Source organism: Calliopsis andreniformis, unplaced genomic scaffold (genome assembly GCF_051401765.1).
Source record: "Calliopsis andreniformis isolate RMS-2024a unplaced genomic scaffold, iyCalAndr_principal scaffold0017, whole genome shotgun sequence".
In the NCBI taxonomy this organism is placed as follows: Eukaryota; Metazoa; Arthropoda; class Insecta; order Hymenoptera; family Andrenidae; genus Calliopsis; species Calliopsis andreniformis.
The window spans coordinates 8,520,502-8,535,036 of record NW_027480429.1 but is presented as its reverse complement, the minus strand read 5'-3'; positions in this window follow the sequence as shown (position 1 = coordinate 8,535,036).

Below are 14,535 nucleotides of genomic sequence, written 5' to 3'. Positions count from 1 at the left end.
GCCTGGAACGTAGAAATGACCATCACTTTCACACGGGTTGCAATTATTCCTGTTATAGGATGGAAAGACTGTTGTATTTTTATTGTATTTTATACTTCAGGCGTTGACTTCTAAGGCCCTAGCTATTCGATCTGGTCGAGCAACGCCCTAGAGTAAAGCCTAGGTTGCCCGGAACGTAGAAATGACCATAACTTCCACACTGGTTGCAATTATTCGTTTTATACGATGGAAAAGCTGTTGTATTTATATCGTATTTTATGCTTCTGGCGTTGACCTCTTAGGCCCTAACTATTCCATCTGGTGGAACAATGCCGTCGGGTGAAGCCTAGGTTGCGCGGAACGTAGCAATGACCATAACTTTCACACTGGTAGCAATTATTCGTTTTATACGATGGAAAAACTGTTCTATTTATTTTGTATTTTATGCATCGGGCGTTGACTTCTAAGGCCCTAGCAATTCGATCTGGTCGAGCAACGCCCTAGAGTGAAGCCTAGGTTGCCCGGAACGTAGAAATGACCATAACTTCCACACTGGTTGCAATTATTCGATTTATACGATGGAAAAGCTGTTGTATTTATATTGTATTTTATGCATCTGGCGTTGACTTCTAAGGACCTAACTATTCGATCTGGTGGAGCAACGCACTGGGGTGAAGCCTAGGTTGCGCGGAATGTAGAAATGACCATAACGTTCACACTGGTAGCAATTATTCGTTTTATACGATGGAAAAACAGTTTTATTTATTTTGTATTTTATGCTTCTAGCGTTGACTTCTAAGGCCCTAGCTATTCGATCAGGTCGAGCAACGCCCTAGAGTGAAGCCTAGGTTGCCCGGAACGTAGAAATGACCATAACTTCCACACTGGTTGCAATGATTCGTTTTATACGATGGAAAAGCTGTTGTATTTATATCGTATTTTATGCTTCTGGCGTTGACCTCTTAGGCCCTAACTATTCCATCTGGTGGAACAACGCCGTCGGGTGAAGCCTAGGTTGCCCGGTACATAGAAATGACCATTACTTTCACACTGTTTGCAAATATACATTATATACAATGGAAAATCTGTTGTATTTATGTCGTATTTTTCGCTTCTGGCGTTGACTTCTTAGGCCCTAACCAGTTGATCTGGTGGAGCACCGCCCTAGAGTGAAGCCTAGGTTGCCCGGAACGTAGAAAAGACCATTACCTTCACACTGGTTGCAATTATTCGTTTTATACGATGGAAAAACTGTTCTATTTATTTTGTATTTTATGCTTCGAGCGTTGACTTCTAAGGCCCTAACTATTCAATCTGTTGGTCCAACGCCCAGGGGTGAAGCCTATGTTGCCCGGAAAGTAGAAATGACGTTAACTTTCATACTGGTTGCAATTACTCGTTTTATACGATGGACAAACTGTTTTAGTTGTTTTGTATTTTGTGCTTCGGGCGTTGACTTCTAAGGCCCTAACTATTCGATCTGGTGGCGCAACGCCCTAGAGTGAAGCCTAGGTTGCCCGGAACGTAGAAATGACCATAACTTTCACACTGGTTGCTATCATTCGTTCTATACGATGGAAAAACTGTTATATTTATATTGTATTTTATGCTTCTGGCATTGACTTCTTAGGCCCTAACTGTTCGATCTGGTGGAACAACGTCCTAGGGTGAAGCCTAGGATGCCAGGAAAGTAGAAATGACCATAACATTCACACTGGTTGCAATTATCCGTTTTATACGATGGAAAAACTGTTGTATTTTTATTGCATTTTATGCTTCCGGCGTTGACTTCTAAGGCCCTAACTATTCAATCTGTTGGAGCAACGCCCTAGGGTGAAGCCTAGGTTGCCCGGAAAGTAGAAATGACGTTAACTTTCATACTGGTTGCAATTATTCGTTCTATACGATGGAAAAACTGTTGTATTTATATTGTTTTTTATGCTTCTGGCGTTGACTTCTTAGGCCCTAACAATTCGATCTGGTGGAGCAACGCACTGGGGTGAAGCCTAGGTTGCGCGGAATGTAGAAATGACCATAACGTTCACACTGGTTGCAATTACTCGTTTTATACGATGGAAAAGCTGTTCCATTTATTTTGCGTTTTATGCTTCGGGCGTTGACTTCTAAGGCCCTAACTATTCCATCTGGTGGAACAACGCCCTAGGGTGAAGCCGAGGTTGCCTGGAACGTAGAAATGACCATCACTTTCACACTGGTTGCAATTACTCGTTTTATACGATGGAAAAGCTGTTCCATTTATTTTGCGTTTTATGCTTCGGGCGTTGACTTCTAAGGCCCTAGCTATTCGATTTGGTCGAGCAACGCCATAGAGTGAAGCCTAGGTTGCCCGGAACGTAGAAATGACCATAACTTCCACACTGGTTGCAATTATTCGTTTTATACGATGGAAAAGCTGTTGTATTTATATCGTATTTTATGCTTCTGGCGTTGAACTCTTAGGCCCCAACTATTCCATCTGGTGGAACAATGCCGTCGGGTGAAGCCTAGGTTGCGCGGAACGTAGCAATGACCATAACTTTCACACTGGTAGCAATTATTCGTTTTATACGATGGAAAAACTGTTCTATTTATTTTGTATTTTATGCATCGGGCGTTGACTTCTAAGGCCCTAGCAATTCGATCTGGTCGAGCAACGCCCTAGAGTGAAGCCTAGGTTGCCCGGAACGTAGAAATGACCATAACTTCCACACTGGTTGCAATTATTCGTTTTATACGATGGAAAAGCTGTTGTATTTATATTGTATTTTATGCATCTGGCGTTGACTTCTAAGGACCTAACTATTCGATCTGGTGGAGCAACGCACTGGGGTGAAGCCTAGGTTGCGCGGAATGTAGAAATGACCATAACGTTCACACTGGTAGCAATTATTCGTTTTATACGATGGAAAAACAGTTTTATTTATTTTGTATTTTATGCTTCTAGCGTTGACTTCTAAGGCCCTAACTATTCGATCTGGTGGAGCAACGCCCTAGAGTGAAACCTACGTTGCCCGGAACGTAGAAATGACTATTACTTTCACACTGGTTGCAATTATTCGTTTTATACGATGGAAAAGCTGTTCCATTTATTTTGCGTTTTATGCTTCGGGCGTTGACTTCTAAGGCCCTAACTATTCCATCTGGTGGAACAACGCCCTAGGGTGAAGCCTAGGTTGCCTGGAACGTAGAAATGACCATCACTTTCACACGGGTTGCAATTATTCCTGTTATAGGATGGAAAGACTGTTGTATTTTTATTGTATTTTATTCTTCAGGCGTTGACTTCTAAGGCCCTAGCTATTCGATCTGGTCGAGCAACGCCCTAGAGTGAAGCCTAGGTTGCCCGGAACGTAGAAATGACCATAACTTCCACACTGGTTGCAATGATTCGTTTTATACGATGGAAAAGCTCTTGCATTTATATCGTATTTTATGCTTCTGGCGTTGACCTCTTAGGCCCTAACTATTCCATCTGGTGGAACAACGCCGTCGGGTGAAGCCTAGGTTGCCCGGTACATAGAAATGACCATTACTTTCACACTGTTTGCAAATATACATTATATACGATGGAAAATCTGTTGTATTTTGTCGTATTTTTCGCTTCTGGCGTTGACTTCTTAGGCCCTAACCATTTGATCTGGTGGAGCACCGCCCTAGAGTGAAGCCTAGGTTGCCCGGAACGTAGAAAAGACCATTACCTTCACACTGGTTGCAATTATTCGTTTTATACGATGGAAAAACTGTTCTATTTATTTTGTATTTTATGCTTCGGGCGTTGACTTCTAAGGCCCTAACTATTCCATCTGTTGGTCCAACGCCCAAGGGTGTAGCCTATGTTGCCCGGAAAGTAGAAATGACGTTAACTTTCATACTGGTTGCAATTATTCGTTTTATACGATGGACAAACTGTTTTAGTTGTTTTGTATTTTGTGCTTCGGGCGTTGACTTCTAAGGCCCTAACTATTCGATCTGGTGGCGCAACGCCCTAGAGTGAAGCCTAGGTTGCCCGGAACGTAGAAATGACCATAACTTTCACACTGGTTGCTATCATTCGTTCTATACGATGGAAAAACTGTTATATTTATATTGTATTTTATGCTTCTGGCATTGACTTCTTAGGCCCTAACTGTTCGATCTGGTGGAACAACGTCCTAGGGTGAAGCCTAGGATGCCAGGAAAGTAGAAATGACCATAACATTCACACTGGTTGCAATTATCCGTTTTATACGATGGAAAAGCTGTTGCATCTTTATTGTATTTTATGCTTCTGGCGTTGACTTCTAAGGCCCTAACTATTAGATCTGGTGGAGCAACGCCCTAGAGTGAAGCCTAGGTTGCCCGGAACGTAGAAATGACCATCACTTTCATACTGGTTGCAATTATCTGTTTTATATGATGTAAGAACTGTTGTATTTATATTGTATTTTATGCTGCTTGCGTTCACTTCTTAGGCCCTAACTGTTCGATCTGGTGGAACAACGACCTGGGGTGAAGCCTAGGTTGCCCGGAACGTAGAAATGACCATAACTTTCACACTGGTTGCAATTGTTCGTTTTATACGATGGAAAAGCTGTTGTATTTATATCGTATTTTATGCTTCTGGCGTTGACATCTTAGGCCGTAACTATTCGATCTGGTGGAGCAACGCCCTGGAGTGAAGCCTATGTTGCGCGGAACGTAGAATTGGCCACCACTTTCAAACTGTTTGCAATTATTCCTGTTATATGATGGAAACACTGTTGTATTTTATTGCATTTTATGTTTCAGGCGTTGACTTCTAAGTCCCTAACTATTCGATCTGGTGGAGTAACGCCCTAGAGTGAAGCCTAGGTTGCCCGGAACGTAGAAGTGACCATAACTTTCAGACTGGTTGCAATTATCCGTTTTATACAATGGAAAAACTGTTGTATTTATATTGTATTTTATGCTTCTGGCGTTGACTTCTAAGGCCCTAGTTATTCGATCTGGTGGATCAACGCCCTAGAGTGAAGCCTAGGTTGCCCGGAACGTAGAAATGGCCATCACTTTCAAACTGGTTGCAATTAATCCTTTTATACGATGGAAAAACTGTTGTATTTATATTGTATTTTATGCTTCTGGCGTTGACTTCTAAGGGACTAACTATTCGATCTGGTGGAGCAACGCCCTAGAGTGAAGCCTAATTTGCCCGGAACGTAGCAATTACCATCACTTTCAAAGTGGATGAAAATATTCCTGTTATATGATGGAAAATCTGTTGTATTTATATTGTATTTTATGCTTCTGGCGTTGACTTCTAAGGCACTAACTATTCGATCTCGTGGAGCAACTCCCTAGAGTGAAGACTAAGTTGCCCAGACGTAGCAATTACCATCACTTTCAAACTGGTTGCAAATATTCCTGTTATATGCACGAAAAACTGTTGTATTTTTATTGCATTTTATGCTTCGGGCATTAACTTCTAAGGCCCTAACTATTCAATCTGTTGATTCAACGCCCTAGGGTGAAGCCTAGGTTGCCCGGAAAGTAGAAATGACGTTAACTTTCACACTGGTTGCTATTATTTGTTCTATACGATCGAAAAACTGTAATATTTATATTGTATTTTATGCTTCTGGCGTTGCCTTCTTAGGCCCTAGCTGTTCGATCTGGTGGAACAACGCCCTAGAGTGGAGCCTAGGTTACCCCGAACGTAGAAATGACCAGTACTTTCACACTGTCTGCAGTTATTCCTGTTATTCGATGGAAAAGCTGTTGCATCCTTATTGAATTTTATGCTTCTAGCGTTGACTTCTAAGGTCCCAACTATTCTATCTGGTGGATCAACGCCCTAGAGTGAAGCCTAGGTTGCTCGGAATGTAAAAATTACAATAACATTCACACTGGTTGAAATTATTCGTTTTATACGATGGAAAAGCTGTTGCATCTTTATTGTATTTTATGCTTCTGGCGTTGACTTCTAAGGCCCTAACTATTCGATCTGGTGGAGCAACGCCCTAGAGTGAAGCCTAGGTTGCCCGGAACGTTGAAATGACCATCACTTTGAAACTGGTTGCAATTAATCCTTTTATACGATGGAAAAACTGTTGTATTGTTATTGCATTTTATGCTTCCGGCGTTGACTTCTGAGGCCGTAGCTATTCGATGTGGTGGAAGAACGCCATAGAGTGAAGCCTGGGTTGCCCGGAACGTTGAAATAACCATAACTTTCATACTGGTTGCAATTATTCGTTTTATACGATGGAAAAACTGTTGTATTTTTATTGCATTTTATGCTTCCGGCGTTGACTTCTAAGGCCCTAACTATTCAATCTGTTGGAGCAACGCCCTAGGGTGAAGCCTAGGTTGCCCGGAAAGTAGAAATGACGTTAACTTTCATACTGGTTGCAATTATTCGTTCTATACGATGGAAAAACTGTTGTATTTATATTGTTTTTTATGCTTCTGGCGTTGACTTCTTAGGCCCTAACAATTCGATCTGGTGGAGCAACGCACTGGGGTGAAGCCTAGGTTGCGCGGAATGTAGAAATGACCATAACGTTCACACTGGTTGCAATTACTCGTTTTATACGATGGAAAAGCTGTTCCATTTATTTTGCGTTTTATGCTTCGGGCGTTGACTTCTAAGGCCCTAACTATTCCATCTGGTGGAACAACGCCCTAGGGTGAAGCCGAGGTTGCCTGGAACGTAGAAATGACCATCACTTTCACACTGGTTGCAATTACTCGTTTTATACGATGGAAAAGCTGTTCCATTTATTTTGCGTTTTATGCTTCGGGCGTTGACTTCTAAGGCCCTAGCTATTCGATTTGGTCGAGCAACGCCATAGAGTGAAGCCTAGGTTGCCCGGAACGTAGAAATGACCATAACTTCCACACTGGTTGCAATTATTCGTTTTATACGATGGAAAAGCTGTTGTATTTATATCGTATTTTATGCTTCTGGCGTTGAACTCTTAGGCCCCAACTATTCCATCTGGTGGAACAATGCCGTCGGGTGAAGCCTAGGTTGCGCGGAACGTAGCAATGACCATAACTTTCACACTGGTAGCAATTATTCGTTTTATACGATGGAAAAACTGTTCTATTTATTTTGTATTTTATGCATCGGGCGTTGACTTCTAAGGCCCTAGCAATTCGATCTGGTCGAGCAACGCCCTAGAGTGAAGCCTAGGTTGCCCGGAACGTAGAAATGACCATAACTTCCACACTGGTTGCAATTATTCGTTTTATACGATGGAAAAGCTGTTGTATTTATATTGTATTTTATGCATCTGGCGTTGACTTCTAAGGACCTAACTATTCGATCTGGTGGAGCAACGCACTGGGGTGAAGCCTAGGTTGCGCGGAATGTAGAAATGACCATAACGTTCACACTGGTAGCAATTATTCGTTTTATACGATGGAAAAACAGTTTTATTTATTTTGTATTTTATGCTTCTAGCGTTGACTTCTAAGGCCCTAACTATTCGATCTGGTGGAGCAACGCCCTAGAGTGAAACCTACGTTGCCCGGAACGTAGAAATGACTATTACTTTCACACTGGTTGCAATTATTCGTTTTATACGATGGAAAAGCTGTTCCATTTATTTTGCGTTTTATGCTTCGGGCGTTGACTTCTAAGGCCCTAACTATTCCATCTGGTGGAACAACGCCCTAGGGTGAAGCCTAGGTTGCCTGGAACGTAGAAATGACCATCACTTTCACACGGGTTGCAATTATTCCTGTTATAGGATGGAAAGACTGTTGTATTTTTATTGTATTTTATTCTTCAGGCGTTGACTTCTAAGGCCCTAGCTATTCGATCTGGTCGAGCAACGCCCTAGAGTGAAGCCTAGGTTGCCCGGAACGTAGAAATGACCATAACTTCCACACTGGTTGCAATGATTCGTTTTATACGATGGAAAAGCTCTTGTATTTATATCGTATTTTATGCTTCTGGCGTTGACCTCTTAGGCCCTAACTATTCCATCTGGTGGAACAACGCCGTCGGGTGAAGCCTAGGTTGCCCGGTACATAGAAATGACCATTACTTTCACACTGTTTGCAAATATACATTATATACGATGGAAAATCTGTTGTATTTTGTCGTATTTTTCGCTTCTGGCGTTGACTTCTTAGGCCCTAACCATTTGATCTGGTGGAGCACCGCCCTAGAGTGAAGCCTAGGTTGCCCGGAACGTAGAAAAGACCATTACCTTCACACTGGTTGCAATTATTCGTTTTATACGATGGAAAAACTGTTCTATTTATTTTGTATTTTATGCTTCGGGCGTTGACTTCTAAGGCCCTAACTATTCCATCTGTTGGTCCAACGCCCAAGGGTGTAGCCTATGTTGCCCGGAAAGTAGAAATGACGTTAACTTTCATACTGGTTGCAATTATTCGTTTTATACGATGGACAAACTGTTTTAGTTGTTTTGTATTTTGTGCTTCGGGCGTTGACTTCTAAGGCCCTAACTATTCGATCTGGAGGCGCAACGCCCTAGAGTGAAGCCTAGGTTGCCCGGAACGTAGAAATGACCATAACTTTCACACTGGTTGCTATCATTCGTTCTATACGATGGAAAAACTGTTATATTTATATTGTATTTTATGCTTCTGGCATTGACTTCTTAGGCCCTAACTGTTCGATCTGGTGGAACAACGTCCTAGGGTGAAGCCTAGGATGCCAGGAAAGTAGAAATGACCATAACATTCACACTGGTTGCAATTATCCGTTTTATACGATGGAAAAGCTGTTGCATCTTTATTGTATTTTATGCTTCTGGCGTTGACTTCTAAGGCCCTAACTATTAGATCTGGTGGAGCAACGCCCTAGAGTGAAGCCTAGGTTGCCCGGAACGTAGAAATGACCATCACTTTCATACTGGTTGCAATTATCTGTTTTATATGATGTAAGAACTGTTGTATTTATATTGTATTTTATGCTGCTTGCGTTCACTTCTTAGGCCCTAACTGTTCGATCTGGTGGAACAACGACCTGGGGTGAAGCCTAGGTTGCCCGGAACGTAGAAATGACCATAACTTTCACACTGGTTGCAATTGTTCGTTTTATACGATGGAAAAGCTGTTGTATTTATATCGTATTTTATGCTTCTGGCGTTGACATCTTAGGCCGTAACTATTCGATCTGGTGGAGCAACGCCCTGGAGTGAAGCCTATGTTGCGCGGAACGTAGAATTGGCCACCACTTTCAAACTGTTTGCAATTATTACTGTTATATGATGGAAACACTGTTGTATTTTATTGCATTTTATGTTTCAGGCGTTGACTTCTAAGTCCCTAACTATTCGATCTGGTGGAGTAACGCCCTAGAGTGAAGCCTAGGTTGCCCGGAACGTAGAAGTGACCATAACTTTCAGACTGGTTGCAATTATTCGTTTTATACAATGGAAAAACTGTTGTATTTATATTGTATTTTATGCTTCTGGCGTTGACTTCTAAGGCCCTAGTTATTCGATCTGGTGGATCAACGCCCTAGAGTGAAGCCTAGGTTGCCCGGAACGTAGAAATGGCCATCACTTTCAAACTGGTTGCAATTAATCCTTTTATACGATGGAAAAACTGTTGTATTTATATTGTATTTTATGCTTCTGGCGTTGACTTCTAAGGGACTAACTATTCGATCTGGTGGAGCAACGCCCTAGAGTGAAGCCTAATTTGCCCGGAACGTAGCAATTACCATCACTTTCAAAGTGGATGAAAATATTCCTGTTATATGATGGAAAATCTGTTGTATTTATATTGTATTTTATGCTTCTGGCGTTGACTTCTAAGGCACTAACTATTCGATCTCGTGGAGCAACTCCCTAGAGTGAAGACTAAGTTGCCCAGACGTAGCAATTACCATCACTTTCAAACTGGTTGCAAATATTCCTGTTATATGCACGAAAAACTGTTGTATTTTTATTGCATTTTATGCTTCGGGCATTAACTTCTAAGGCCCTAACTATTCAATCTGTTGATTCAACGCCCTAGGGTGAAGCCTAGGTTGCCCGGAAAGTAGAAATGACGTTAACTTTCACACTGGTTGCTATTATTTGTTCTATACGATCGAAAAACTGTAATATTTATATTGTATTTTATGCTTCTGGCGTTGCCTTCTTAGGCCCTAGCTGTTCGATCTGGTGGAACAACGCCCTAGAGTGGAGCCTAGGTTACCCCGAACGTAGAAATGACCAGTACTTTCACACTGTCTGCAGTTATTCCTGTTATTCGATGGAAAAGCTGTTGCATCCTTATTGAATTTTATGCTTCTAGCGTTGACTTCTAAGGTCCCAACTATTCTATCTGGTGGATCAACGCCCTAGAGTGAAGCCTAGGTTGCTCGGAATGTAAAAATTACAATAACATTCACACTGGTTGAAATTATTCGTTTTATACGATGGAAAAGCTGTTGCATCTTTATTGTATTTTATGCTTCTGGCGTTGACTTCTAAGGCCCTAACTATTCGATCTGGTGGAGCAACGCCCTAGAGTGAAGCCTAGGTTGCCCGGAACGTTGAAATGACCATCACTTTGAAACTGGTTGCAATTAATCCTTTTATACGATGGAAAAACTGTTGTATTGTTATTGCATTTTATGCTTCCGGCGTTGACTTCTGAGGCCGTAGCTATTCGATGTGGTGGAAGAACGCCATAGAGTGAAGCCTGGGTTGCCCGGAACGTTGAAATAACCATAACTTTCATACTGGTTGCAATTATTCGTTTTATACGATGGAAAAACTGTTGTATTTATATTATATTTTGAGCTTCTGGCGTCGACTTCTAAGGCACTAACTATTCGATCTGGTGGAGCAACGCAATAGAGTGAAGCCTAGGTTGCCCGGAACGTAGAATTGGCCATCACTTTCAAACTGGTTGCAATTATTCCTGTTATATGATGGAAAAACTGTTGTATTTTTATTGCATTTTATGCTTCCGGCGTTGACTTCTAAGGCCCTAACTATTCAATCTGTTGGATCAACGGCCAAGGGTGAAGCCTAGGTTTCCCGGAAAGAAGAAATGACGTTAACTTTCATACTGGTTGCAATTATTCGTTTTATACGATGGAAAAACTCTTGTATTTATATTGTATTTTATGCTACTGTCGTTGACTTCTAATGCACTAACTATTCGATCTGGCGGAGCAACGCCCTAGAGTGAAGCCGAGGTTTCCCGGAACGTAGCTATGACCATCACTTTCAAACTGGTTGCAATTATTCCTGTTATATGACGGAAAAACTGTTATATTTTTATTGCATTTTATGCTTCGGGCATTGACTTCTAAGGCCCTAACTATTCAATCTGCAGGAGCAAGGCCCTAGGGTGTAGCCTAGGTTGCCCGTAAAGGAGAAATGACCATAGCTTTCATACTGGTTGCAATTATTCGTTTTATATGATGGAAAAACTGTTGTATTTATATTGTACTTTATGCTTCTGTCGTTGACGTCTAAGGCCGTATCTATTAGATGTGGTGGAGCGACGCATTAGAGTGACGCCTATGTTGCCCGGAACGTAGAAATGACCATTACTTTCGCAATGTTTGCAATTATACATTTTATACGATGGAAAAACTGTTGTACTTATATCGTATTTTATGCTTCTGGCATTGACTTCTTATGCCCTAACTGTTCCATCTGGTGGAACAACGCCCTCGGGTGAAGCCTAGGTTGCCCGGAACGTAGAAATGGAAATAACTTTCTCACCGGTTGCAATTATTCGTTTTATACGATGGAAAAACAGTTGTATTTATATTGTATTTTATGCTTCTGGCGTAGACTTCTAAGGCCCTAGTTTTCGATCTGGTGTAGCAACGCCCTAGAGTGAAGCCTGGGTTGCCCGGAAAGTAGAAATGACCATAACATTCATACTGGTTGCAATTATTCGTTTTATACGATGGAAAAACTGTTGTATTTATATTGTACTTTATGCTTCGGGCGTTGACTTCTAAGGCCCTAAATATTCAATCTGTTGGATCAACGCCCTAGGGTGAAGCCTAGGTTGCTCGGAATGTAGAAATGACCATAAGTATCGTACTGGTTGCAATTATTCGTTTTATACGATGGAAAAACTGTTGTATTTATATTGTATTTTATGTTTCTGGCGTTGACTTCTAAGGCTCTAACTATTCGATCTGGTGGAGCAACGCAATAGAGTGAAGCCTAGGTTGCCCCGAACGTAGAATTGGCCATCACTTTCAAACTGGTTGCAATTATTCCTGTTATATGATGGAAACACTGTTGTATTTTTATTGCATTTGATGCTTCGGGCGTTGACTTCTAAGGCCCTAGCTATTCCATCTGTTGGAGCAACGGCCTAGGGTGAAGCCTAGGTTGCCCGGAAAGTAGAAATGACCATAAGTTTCATACTGGTTGCAATTATTCGTTTTATACAATGGAAAAACTGTTGTATTTATATTGTATTTTATGCTTCTGGCGTTGACTTCTAAGGCCCTAGCTATTCGACCTAGTGGAGCAACGCCCTAGAGTGAAGCCTAGGTTGCCCGGAAAGGAGAAATGACCATCACTTTCAAACTGGTTGCAATTAATCCTGTTATACGATGGAAAAACTGTTGTATTTTTATTGCATTTTATGCTTCTGGCGTTGACTTCTTAGGCCCTAACTATTCGATCTGGTGGAACGACGGCCGAGGGTGAAGCCTAGGTTGCCCGGAACGCAGAAGTGACCATAACTTTACACTGGTAGCAATTATTCGTTTTATACAAGGAAAAACAGTTCTATTTATTTCGTATTTAATGCTTCGGGCGTTGGCTTCTAAGGCCCTAACTGTTTGATCTGGTGGAGCAACGCCCTAGAGTGAAGCCTAGGTTGCCCGGAACTTAGAAATGACCATAACTTTCACACTGGCTGCTATTATTCGTTTTATACGATGGAATAACTGTTATATTTATATTGTATTTAATGATTCTGGCGTTGACTTATTAGACCCTAACTATTCGATCTGGTGGAACAACGCAATAGAGTGAAGCCTAGGTTGCCCGGAACGTAGAATTGGCCATCACTTTCAAACTGGTTGCAATTAATCCTTTTATACGATGGAAAAACTGTTGTATTTTTATTGCATTTTATGCTTCCGGCGTTGACTTCTAAGGCCCTAACTATTCAATCTGTTGGATCAACGCCCAAGGGTGAAGCCTAGGTTTCCCGGAAAGAAGAAATGACGTTAACTTTCATACTGGTTGCAATTATTCGTTTTATACGATGGAAAAACTCTTGTATTTATATTGTATATTATGCTACTGGCGTTGACTTCTAATGCACTAACTATTCGATCTGGCGGAGCAACGCCCTAGAGTGAAGCCGAGGTTTCCCGGAACGTAGGAATGACCATAACTTTCACACTGGTTGCTATTATTCGTTTAATACGATGGAAAAACTGTTCTATTTATTTTGCATTTTATGCTTCGGGCGTTGACTTCTAAGGCCCTAACTATTCGATCTGGTGGAACAACGCCCTGGGGTGAAGCCTAGGTTGGCGGAACGTAGAAATGACCATAACTTTCACACTGGTTGCTAATATTCGTTTTGTACGATGGAAAAACTGTTGTATTTATTTTGTATTATATGCTTCTGGCGTTGACTTTTAATGCACTAACTATTCCATCTGGCGGAGTAACGCCCTAGAGTGAAGCCGAGGTTTCCCGGAACGTAGAAATGACCATCACTTACAAACTGCTTGCAATTATTCCTGCTATATGATGGAAAAACTGTCGTATTTTTAACGCATTTTATGCTCCGGGCACTGACTTCTAGGGCCCTAACTACTCAATCTGTTGGAGCAACGCCCTAGGGTGTAGCCTAGGTTGCCCGGAAAGTAGAAATGACCATAACTTTCTTACTGGTTGCAATTATTCGTTTTATATCATGGAAAAACTGTTGTATAAATATTGCATTTTATGCTGCTGGCGTTCACTTCTTAGGCCCTAACTATTCGATCTGGTGGAACAACGCCCTGTGGTGAAGCCTAGGTTGCCCGGAACGTAGAAATGACCATAACTTTCACACTGGTTGCTATTATTCGCTTTATACGATTGAAAAACTGTTATATTTATATAGTATTTTATGCTTCTGGCGTTGCCTTCTTAGGCCCTAACTGTTCGATCTGGTGGAACAACGCCCTAGAGTGAAGCCAAGGTTACCCGGAACGTAGAAATGACCAGCACTTTCACACTATTTGCAGTTACTCCTGTTATACGATGGAAAAACTGTTGCATCTTTATTGAATTTTATGCTTCTGGCGTTGACTTCTAAGGCCCTAACTATTCTATCTGGTGGATCATCGCCCTAGAGTGAAGCCTAGGTTTCTCGGAACGTAGAAATGACCATAACTTTCACACTGGTAGCAATTATTCGTTTTATACAATGGAAAAACTGTTCTGTTTATTTCGTATTTTATGCTTCGGGCGTTGATTTCTAAGGCACTAACTGTTTGATATGGTGGAGCAACGCCCTAGAGTGAAGACTAGGTTGCCCGGAGCGTAGAAATGACTATAACTTACACAGTGGTTGCTATTATTCGTTCTATACGATGGAAAAACTGTTATATTTATATTGTACCTTATGCTTCTGGCG